Source organism: Megachile rotundata, unplaced genomic scaffold, assembly GCF_050947335.1.
Source record: "Megachile rotundata isolate GNS110a unplaced genomic scaffold, iyMegRotu1 scaffold0049, whole genome shotgun sequence".
NCBI classification, from domain to species: Eukaryota; Metazoa; Arthropoda; class Insecta; order Hymenoptera; family Megachilidae; genus Megachile; species Megachile rotundata.
In genome coordinates this window covers 155,001-165,000 of record NW_027473346.1, presented here as the reverse complement: position 1 = coordinate 165,000, position 10,000 = coordinate 155,001, and the positions used below count along the sequence as shown (strand labels likewise).

At 47.1% G+C, this 10,000-nt stretch overlaps 1 non-coding gene and 1 pseudogene across 1 annotated transcript; both read left to right on the top strand.

Moving 5' to 3' along the window:
- The first annotated feature begins 961 nt into the window (after positions 1-961).
- Positions 962-1,116, top strand: LOC143266134 (5.8S ribosomal RNA). The gene has a single exon (XR_013041228.1). It is a non-coding gene; the product is annotated as a 5.8S ribosomal RNA (ribosomal RNA).
- Positions 1,117-2,938: 1,822 nt separating this feature from the next.
- Positions 2,939-10,000, top strand: part of LOC143266136 (large subunit ribosomal RNA) — a 9,349-nt pseudogene continuing 2,287 nt past the window's right edge.

Below are 10,000 nucleotides of genomic sequence, written 5' to 3'. Positions count from 1 at the left end.
ATCTCGAAATATTCTTATCGGACTTTCCTTTCTATAATTTTTATTCTTGATTCGTGTTACGTACTCTCTCGACCCCGTGTGAAAACACGCGGGAGAATATAAAGAAATATTTTGGGACGTTTGGTAACGAAATGCATGGGTTTGCGAAAAATAATTGTTAAATTTCTTGTTTTTTTTTTTTCGCCCGCTTCGTGAGAGACTCTCATTTTATTTTCTTTCTCTCTATAAATTTTGTCTTTGGACAAAGGGAACACCCCCTTTTAGCCTCTCTCTATTTCGTGTTAAACGAGAAACGAAATTTAGAGTGTGACACGGAGGCTTTCTCACGCGGGGGGTGTCCGGGTAACCGATGGAAATCGAACCACGAAACCGCTTCGACGAACGAAGTCGCAACTTCACGAGAGTCCGCCTGCTTACGACGGACGATATGGTAACGTATCGCTTTACGGACCGGCTGAGACGCGAAAACGATAGCGTAGTCTCCTTCGTTGGTAGACCGATCTGACGCCGGCCATGGAGTCCGTATCGAATCTCGCGATACCGCCAAGACGTCCAATATATGTAAGCAGCGAACAGGAGACTCTGTGTTACGCGCGACAGCGCGTTTCGTATTTTCCACGGTTTTTGAATGACTTTACCACCCGGAACGGACTGAAAACTCGCCGTACGAAGAGAAATGCGCCACAGAGCGTTGTTTCATCGGCGGTTCTGTAGTTTTATACGGTCCTTTACCCGTCCATGGACGTTATCGTGTCGTCTTAATCATCAATCAGCTCGGGTAAATCTGTGAACAGAGCTATGACGGGACGACGTCCGAATACCGATACTCGATCTTGCGCTTGGATTGGAGTTAGTATTCTATGGACAATCGAACGAATTTATAAACCAGGTTAAATAAATCACGTGCATACTGGTTTTCAGACGCTGAGTTGTTAAATATGAACAAAAATTTTTATCCGATTACCCTGAACGGTGGATCACTTGGCTCGTGGGTCGATGAAGAACGCAGCTAATTGCGCGTCAACGTGTGAACTGCAGGACACATGAACATCGACATTTCGAACGCACATTGCGGTCCACGGATACAATTCCTGGACCACGCCAGGCTGAGGGTCGTTTATATAACTAAAGACTGCTTGCGTTTGCCTTTAGCAGCAAAAGGTTTTCTCTTCATTGTTAAATTTTTTTCGGTCCCGCTCGTCGTTCGACTAGATAAAACGAAACTGTTAAACGCCGAAAAGTCGAACGTTTCGGAGCGGGATCCGATGGTCGAACGCGAGAGAGAGAACAACTTGCGAAATTGGCGAAAACGTACAAGCGATGGTTGGACGTTTCGTCGGCGTTTGACGCGGAGAATGTTAAATGGAACGTTCGTTTCTCGCCCTCTCTTTGCTAGTGTTCATTTTTTTCACAGGCGACAGAAGAACATTTTCGTATATCTCGCAATTCCTAGTTTTAGGATCTTCTCGGCGGAATGCGCTTATCTCGGCTTGCGTGAGTCGTGGTTTCTAGTTAAACCCCTAAAAGAGACCATATACGACCGCCCGTGAAAGAGCGCTCCCGAGTCGAAAACACCCTAACTACAGAAGGATATTTAGACGAGAGAGAAAATGATTCTTCGCCCTGCGAGAGAATTGTTAGACACCAATTGAAGGAAGCAAGCCGAGAGTAGAGCGTGTTTACGGCGTTTCTCCGCGCTCCCGACGTTGTCTGAAATGATTGTCGAATTTTTTTTTCGACGGTGCGAAAGTTTATACAACGAGGAGAAAAGTTAAAAATAAACGTGCGACGGAAGCTCTTTCACGATTAAATTATTACGAGATCGTAGCTTCGCCACGTTTTTTTTAACATTTACAAGCGCAGATCGCTTCGTTGTCGTTGATTAGAAGCGGAAGACCGCGCGATCCCAATACGGGATCCGGTCGTCCAGTCCTCGAAGTGCATAATTGTGCCGGACGGACGTTGATAAACCCGGACCGATCGAACGATAAACGCTTATTTGGTGATCGTCTTGCGAGAGTCTCCCTTCATTGTTGTTCGTGTGTTAAATTTCTTTTATCGAACAACGGTCGAACGCAAATGAACAATGACATTTACACCGAAGATCGATCTCGAAACGCTTTTGTTCCTCCTTTTGTGCGCTCGTGGTTTCATCGAACGATATATACACGACGAAGGTGTAGTACCCACGCACGTCAAAAATGGGATTTTTTTTTCCTTTAACCCTTTATTCTCTGGACCATGATAAGTCACCGATGGTTTACATGGCTGTCTCTGGCATTCTCGCCCTTTTCTTGGGATTTTGCGTCGGAACGCGACAGCAAAAGAAAAAACGTATCGGACGATGCGTCTTTACGGTTTATCGACCGTCGAGTGTATATTCGAACGTAAATATGTTGTAACGGTATATGTATCCTTTAGGGGACAAAAGAAACATGAAACGATCGTGTGCGAGAGCGCGCCGAGGGTAAGAAGAAAAGGTCCGACCTTTATCTCCTCGTTGTCGTAGTCTCTCCTCGTCGTTTGTTTTAACGCGCCCTGGATAGATAAAAAGATATATCCGATTATAATATATACATATATACTCCGACGCGGGTCGAGAACAACCGGACGTCGTCGTCGTCGTTTTTTTTTTGTCGTTGTCCCGCCTGCCCGAATATGCGGCATTTTAAGTGCCTTTTTTCTTTTGTCGAACAAAAGAGAGAGGAGACACCGAGCTTTCATTTTGGCTCGTACGTACCTTCGAGTAGTCGACGATATTGTGTTGATCCGAAAAGAGAAAAATAGTTGGTTATCGAACGATACAAGGAAAAAATCGAACGACATAATCCCTGTGCGTCGTTGGTAATTAATATACCTTTCGTATTACGTGTCGAAACCCCGAAAAGAGCGTACAGAGTTTGTGGTATAACTTTGAAAAGAAATAATAAAATTTCGACGACCTCAGAGCAGGCGAGATTACCCGCTGAATTTAAGCATATTAATAAGCGGAGGAAAAGAAACTAACAAGGATTTCCTTAGTAGCGGCGAGCGAACAGGAATGAGCCCAGCACTGAATCCCGCGGTTAACGCCGCTGGGAAATGTAGTGTTCAGGAGGATCCGTTTATCCCGAGACATCGAATCGCGTCCAAGTCCATCTTGAATGGGGCCACTTACCCATAGAGGGTGCCAGGCCCGTAGCGACCGGTACGCGTCTCGGGTGGATCTCTCCTTAGAGTCGGGTTGCTTGAGAGTGCAGCCCTAAGTGGGTGGTAAACTCCATCTAAGGCTAAATATGACCACGAGACCGATAGCGAACAAGTACCGTGAGGGAAAGTTGAAAAGAACTTTGAAGAGAGAGTTCAAGAGTACGTGAAACCGTTCAGGGGTAAACCCGAGAAACCCAAAAGATCGAATGGGGAGATTCATCGTCAACGAAGCTGGCTCCCGTGTTGGTGCGATAGTGCCCCGGATGGTCCCGTTACGGCAGGTTTCCCATCGGCGTGGGCACACCACCCGCGGCGAATGTTCCGGCTATGTAGTCGTGCACTTCTCCCCTAGTAGAACGTCGCGACCCGTTGCGTGTCGGTCTAAGGCCCGAGGCGAAGACTGTCCGTCGCTTTTAGCGTACGATGACAGCCCCTTGGATGCCCGGCCGACTGCGCGACGGTACTCAGACGGTATCGGGCCGCAAAATTCTCGAACGCACTGCGTCCAGGACCGCCGCAAGCTCGTTCCAGTCTAGATACCGGATGTACGGACTTAGCGCCGTAACCGGGCCTGGCGGGTTGTTGGCAGGCGGAGTCCTTGGACTGGCCAAACTTTGAATTACCGGTCGGCGACGCTATTGCTTTGGGTAGTCTCGGGACCCGTCTTGAAACACGGACCAAGGAGTCTAACATGTACGCGAGTCATTGGGATTTGATAAACCTAAAGGCGAAATGAAAGTGAAAGTCGTCCGTGAAGTCGACTAAGGGAGGATGGGCCTCGTTACGATTAGGCTTCGCACTCCCGGGGCGTCTCGTTCTCATTGCGAGAAGAGGCGCACCTAGAGCGTACACGTTGGGACCCGAAAGATGGTGAACTATGCCTGGTCAGGACGAAGTCAGGGGAAACCCTGATGGAGGTCCGTAGCGATTCTGACGTGCAAATCGATCGTCGGAACTGGGTATAGGGGCGAAAGACTAATCGAACCATCTAGTAGCTGGTTCCCTCCGAAGTTTCCCTCAGGATAGCTGGCACTCGACTCGAACGCATAACGAGTCTCATCTGGTAAAGCGAATGATTAGAGGCCTTGGGGCCGAAACGACCTCAACCTATTCTCAAACTTTAAATGGGTGAGATCTCTGGCTTGCTTGAATTTTCATGAAGCCACGAGATATAAATTGATAAAATTTTTCTTGGATCAGAGTGCCAAGTGGGCCAATTTTGGTAAGCAGAACTGGCGCTGTGGGATGAACCAAACGCAGAGTTAAGGCGCCTAAGTCGACGCTTATGGGATACCATGAAAGGCGTTGGTTGCTTAAGACAGCAGGACGGTGGCCATGGAAGTCGGAATCCGCTAAGGAGTGTGTAACAACTCACCTGCCGAAGCAACTAGCCCTGAAAATGGATGGCGCTGAAGCGTCGCGCCTATACTCCGCCGTCAACGGCAAGTGCGCAGGAACGGGATTCAGTTCCCGTTCTCCATGAAGCCTTGACGAGTAGGAGGGTCGCGGCGGTGTGCGCAGAAGGGTCTGGGCGTGAGCCTGCCTGGAGCCGCCGTCGGTGCAGATCTTGGTGGTAGTAGCAAATACTCCAGCGAGGACCTGGAGGACTGACGTGGAGAAGGGTTTCGTGTGAACAGCCGTTGCACACGAGTCAGTCGATCCTAAGCCCTAAGAGAAATCTAATGTTGATGAGGTGTCCTAAAATTCACGCTTTTCGAACGCAAATGACAAACATACGTACGCTCGCACGCACGTACGCGCGCAAAAGGCAAAAAATGTTAAAAAGAGAAAAAAATTGCAGTTAAATAACAATTTACGTCGCCGTCGTTTCGTATTTGTGTCCTAATCCACCGCTCGAACATGATCATTTTTATTGATAAATTGACAAAAACGTTGAACGCCGAAAAAAAATGATCGCGGTTCGGATCGATGGATACTTCACGTTCGACGTGATGCGACGTTGTCGAACGCCTGAAAGCGATTTTTTTTCTATTTTTTGCTTGGTTAAATCTTACAAACTATCGAACGCAAGTCGTGTCGTCGTTGCGTCGCAGATGCGTCGTTGTTTATATAATTTTGCGTGATTTGGGAAGAAACACACCCATCGGGCGAAAGGGAATCCGGTTCCTATTCCGGAACCCGGCAGCGGAACCGCATACCAATCGGGCCCTCGTAAGAGTGTTCGTCGGGGTAACCCAAAATGACCTGGAGACGCCGTCGGGAGATCTGGGAAGAGTTTTCTTTTCTGTATAAGCGTTCGAGTTCCCTGGAAACCTCTAGCAGGGAGATAGGGTTTGGAACGCGAAGAGCACCGCAGTTGCGGCGGTGTCTGGATCTTCCCCTCGGACCTTGAAAATCCAGGAGAGGGCCACGTGGAGGTATCGCGCCGGTTCGTACCCATATCCGCAGCAGGTCTCCAAGGTGAAGAGCCTCTAGTCGATAGATTAATGTAGGTAAGGGAAGTCGGCAAATGGGATCCGTAATCTCGGAATAAGGATTGGCTCTGAGGAGCGGGGCGTGTCGGGCTTGGTCGGGAAGTTGGCCAGGCTGACGTGCCGGGCCTGGGCGAGGTGAACGGTTGGCGACTTCGCGTCGCGTCCCGGAATCCGAGCTCGGTCCCGTGCCTTGGCCGCCAACGGATCTTCCTTGCTGCGAGGCTTCTTGTGACGGCTTCGGCCGTCCTTTTCGCCTCTTCGGCCGCCATTCAACGCTTAGCTCAGAACTGGCACGGACTAGGGGAATCCGACTGTCTAATTAAAACAAAGCATTGCGATGGCCCTCAAGGGTTATGACGCAATGTGATTTCTGCCCAGTGCTCTGAATGTCAACGTGAAGAAATTCAATTAAGCGCGGGTAAACGGCAGGAGTAACTATGACTCTCTTAAGTCATACTCTCTTAAGGGAAATAGTGCCAGTGGTACTAACTTAGTTTAAAGTATTTCTTTTGATATACATATTAACTGTGAGCTCCATTCCTAGTAGTTCTGAGACTACTCCCGCAGTGTCGGGGGGACACGAACCAGCTGAGACGAAGAAACCGTATAAGAACAAGCGCGGCCTCGGTTCTTATAAAGCTAAACAAGGTAAATTTACTGAACGCAAGAACCAAGAGGGCAAGATCGCGTTTAAGGAGAGAATCCGTAGCGATATGCAAAAGTTAGGAGTTACGCTGTTAACGGATGAAGAATTCCTTAAGACTGTAACCCAGGGTGAAGACGTTAATCGTCCACCATTGGAGGTCACAGTAGGTGTCGATGTCATTCCTGACCTGTCACGTGCCACCGTCGACTTTTTATCTACTCAGAAGATAGAAGTTAGAGATGAGGATGTTGGACTGATTTCACAAGTAACAACCTTGCAAGTGAGAGCTAAAGTTGCTCTCGCTAGAGCCAAGACCCCCGTAGGCTCGCAGCCCGTGAACGATCCGTACCTTGATAAGACCCGAAAACATCTCGGGCAGGTCCTCAAGAGTCAGAAGATTCTTTTGGATCAAATTGGCATTGTGGAACACAATAAACAGTTGATTGTGCCAAGATTGGCTGTTCCTCACCCCGCACAAGGATTACCTGAGGGGTTAGTGCGTATCAGTCTCAGTCGAGCAGCCGAGGTGTAAACATCGAAGTGCAAGTCACTGCGGTGTGAAATCAACCGTGACGGACGACGCGAGGCATTGTCACGTAGGCTCTAACGGTCCCCGAGGGTCTGCGGCAGGTTTTCCTGCATCCGGTGGGGGACTATACGATGATGACCATGGCATTTCCCTGGACAACGAGATGGACAATGGCGAGGTACAGTTTTCAGTGGTAGGAGAAGCTCCAGAAGCTATTACAAGGAGGAGTAACATGTGCGAAGAAAGTGTGTGTCGTGAAGTGACAATAAACCTACCGCTTGAAAACATTAAATATTGCCCAGTGTGTGAATTAATACATAAATCAATTGGTTTCTTTAATCTCAAAGACTTAAAAACACACTTAAATGAACAACACGGTGAAGTGAAAACAAAGTGGCAGTGTCGCAGTTGCAAAAAGTGTTTTCCCGGTGCCCATAACTGCGTCTGTCATATCCCAAAATGCAAAGGAGTACAAGAAACCATGGAAAAAAACTTTATTTGCGAAGAATGTTCGGAATCATTCGCCACGAAGAGGGGCCTGTCAATACATGAGCTGCATAGACACCCGCAAACAAGAAATGACAAAAGAGCAGAAGAATGCGCACCACGCACCCGTGCACGTGGTCGCAAAAACTATTTGTGGACGAATGAAGAAATAAATAAACTAATTGAATTAAACGAAAGGTTTAAAAACGAAAGATATCCGAACGTCAAGATTCAAGAATTCTTTCCATCGAAGACGATAAAGCAAATAAGTAATAAAAGGAAAGATCTACGAACCGCGGAAAGACAAACCGTGCGCGACAACCAGAACATAAATATAAGCACGGTCTCAATCGAGAATTATTCACCGCGTTACACTGGGCCTTTAGAAGAGGTTTTAATGGAAACAAACGAACCCGAAGCAACTCAGAATGAGTGTAGCAATTTAGAGGAGCACCCTTCAAACGCATCCAACGAAATTAATAACACGAGTCATATAGACGAAGAACAAGAAGAAACGTGGCACAACGTGATGCTTCGAGAAGCACAGAATGTGACGCTCCCTGAAAACAACGATTTCTATGAGTGCATTAAGGAACTGGATCCAGCACTGCAAGATATAATCATGAATCAAAACCTCGAAATAAACAAGAAAATTGATAAATGGATAAACGACACACTAAATCCAAAACTTCTAAATATCGGAAGTAAAGAGCACTGTAACGGAAACAGCAATGAACCAGACTCGCGCGCGAAACATAACGGAAGAAAGAAGAACAAAAGGAATCACAACGCACGCGCTAGAATCGGATTCGCCCGCTGTCAGGAACTTTTCACGAAGTGCCCAAGGAAGCTGGCAGAAATAGCAATAAGTGGAGACTTTTCTGCCGTTGAGATGCACAAGGAACTACCGACAGCTACGGAAATCAGGCAACTATACAACGAAATTTGGGGCAAGAATGGACCCGCATCAAGAAATAATGAAGCCTGGGAAGCACCAGTTCCGGATATTGAAGCATGCCCACCATTCACAGTCCAAGAAATAGAGAAAAGAATAAATAAAATCAAAAATGGGACAGCAGGTGGGCTCGATCAAATAAGGAAAGTGCATCTAAAGAAGAATGGCGCTGCTGAAGTCGTTACAAAACTCTTCAACATCCTGATGCTCCTGAATCACTACCCAGAACCATGGAAAGTAAATCGGACGACACTGATTCCGAAAGCTGGGAAAGATTCAAACGATGTTAAGAACTGGAGACCGATTACTATTGGACCGCTACTCGCACGGATCTTTTCAGGAGCAATGGACTTTAGGATAAGAAGATTTGTCAAGCAGTCAAGTAGGCAAAAGGGGTTCGTTGCCGAAGACGGATGCAAGAACAATATAGTACTGTTAGATAGGGCCATAAATCGAATGAAAGCGGAGAAAGGGGGAGTAATCTGCGTTATCGATATTTCGAAGGCCTTTGACACAGTACCTCACTCTGCGTTAGAACCCAGTTTGAAAATGAAGCGGGCACCTGAATGCATAACGGAAATGGTCAGGAACATGTACCGTGATTGTAAAACGGTAATCAACGCCAAAAACGAAGAAAAAGTGGAAATCACGCTGAACAGAGGAGTAAAACAAGGCGATCCACTATCACCACTGCTGTTTAATCTAACCATAGAACCCGTTATCAAGAAGATAAACAACACGACAGCAGGAATTCAAGTAGGGAGCAGCAATCTCGCAATTTTGGTATTTGCGGACGACATGATCTTAATAGCAAAGAATGCTAAAGAAGCAAAGAAACAAATGGAGATACTGGTCGGATATCTCGAAAGCCTGGGAATGAACGTGGCGCTGAACAAATGCTCCTGCTTCGAGATAGCGACGAAGAACAAAACGTGGTACTTGAAAAATCCGGAAATACAAATAAAACAAGAAACCATTATGCCCGTACGACCGGATCAAGATATCACGTATTTGGGAGTCGGAATGAAACCCTGGAGCGGGCTAAGGAGGGGCGAGGAAGTACCAGCCATAATTCAAGCAGTAAAGAATACTAAACAGATGAAGTTGAAACCACACCAGAAGATAGATCTGATCCAAAGCTACGTACTCCCTCACTTTCTATACGGGCTAATTGCGAGTTCTCCACACGGAACTACCCTACAGAACCTGGATCAGGCACTGAAGCAAGAAATTAAACAAATTCTGCACCTAACACCCTCAACAACCGATGGCCTTATCTATACCACTAAATCCCATGGTGGGTTGGGATTTCCTCGCCTGGAACACATCGTCAAATTGGCGGTACTAAGGCATGCCGTTAAAACCATGGACTCACCTGACCCCGTACTGAAGGAAGTAATCCAAGACGAGCCACTACAAAACAAAATGAAGCTCTACGCCAATTCCCTAAGAATAAATTGGCCAGCCACACTATCGGATATCGAAGCAGCCCGGAACCGGTTAAAGAAAGAAGAAACGGACCGATGGCAGCAGCTAATATCCCAGGGTCAGGGAGTAATCGACTTCCGTCAGGATAAAATCGGAAATATGTGGCTAAGAAACCCGACGCTCCTGAAACCATCAAGATTCATAGACGCGCTGAAACTCAGGACCAATACGTTTGGTAACAAGGCCACACTGAAGCGAGCAAAACAATGCACGGAAATAAGATGTAGAAGATGTCAAGCACTACCCGAAACGCTGGGACATATTCTCGGAGG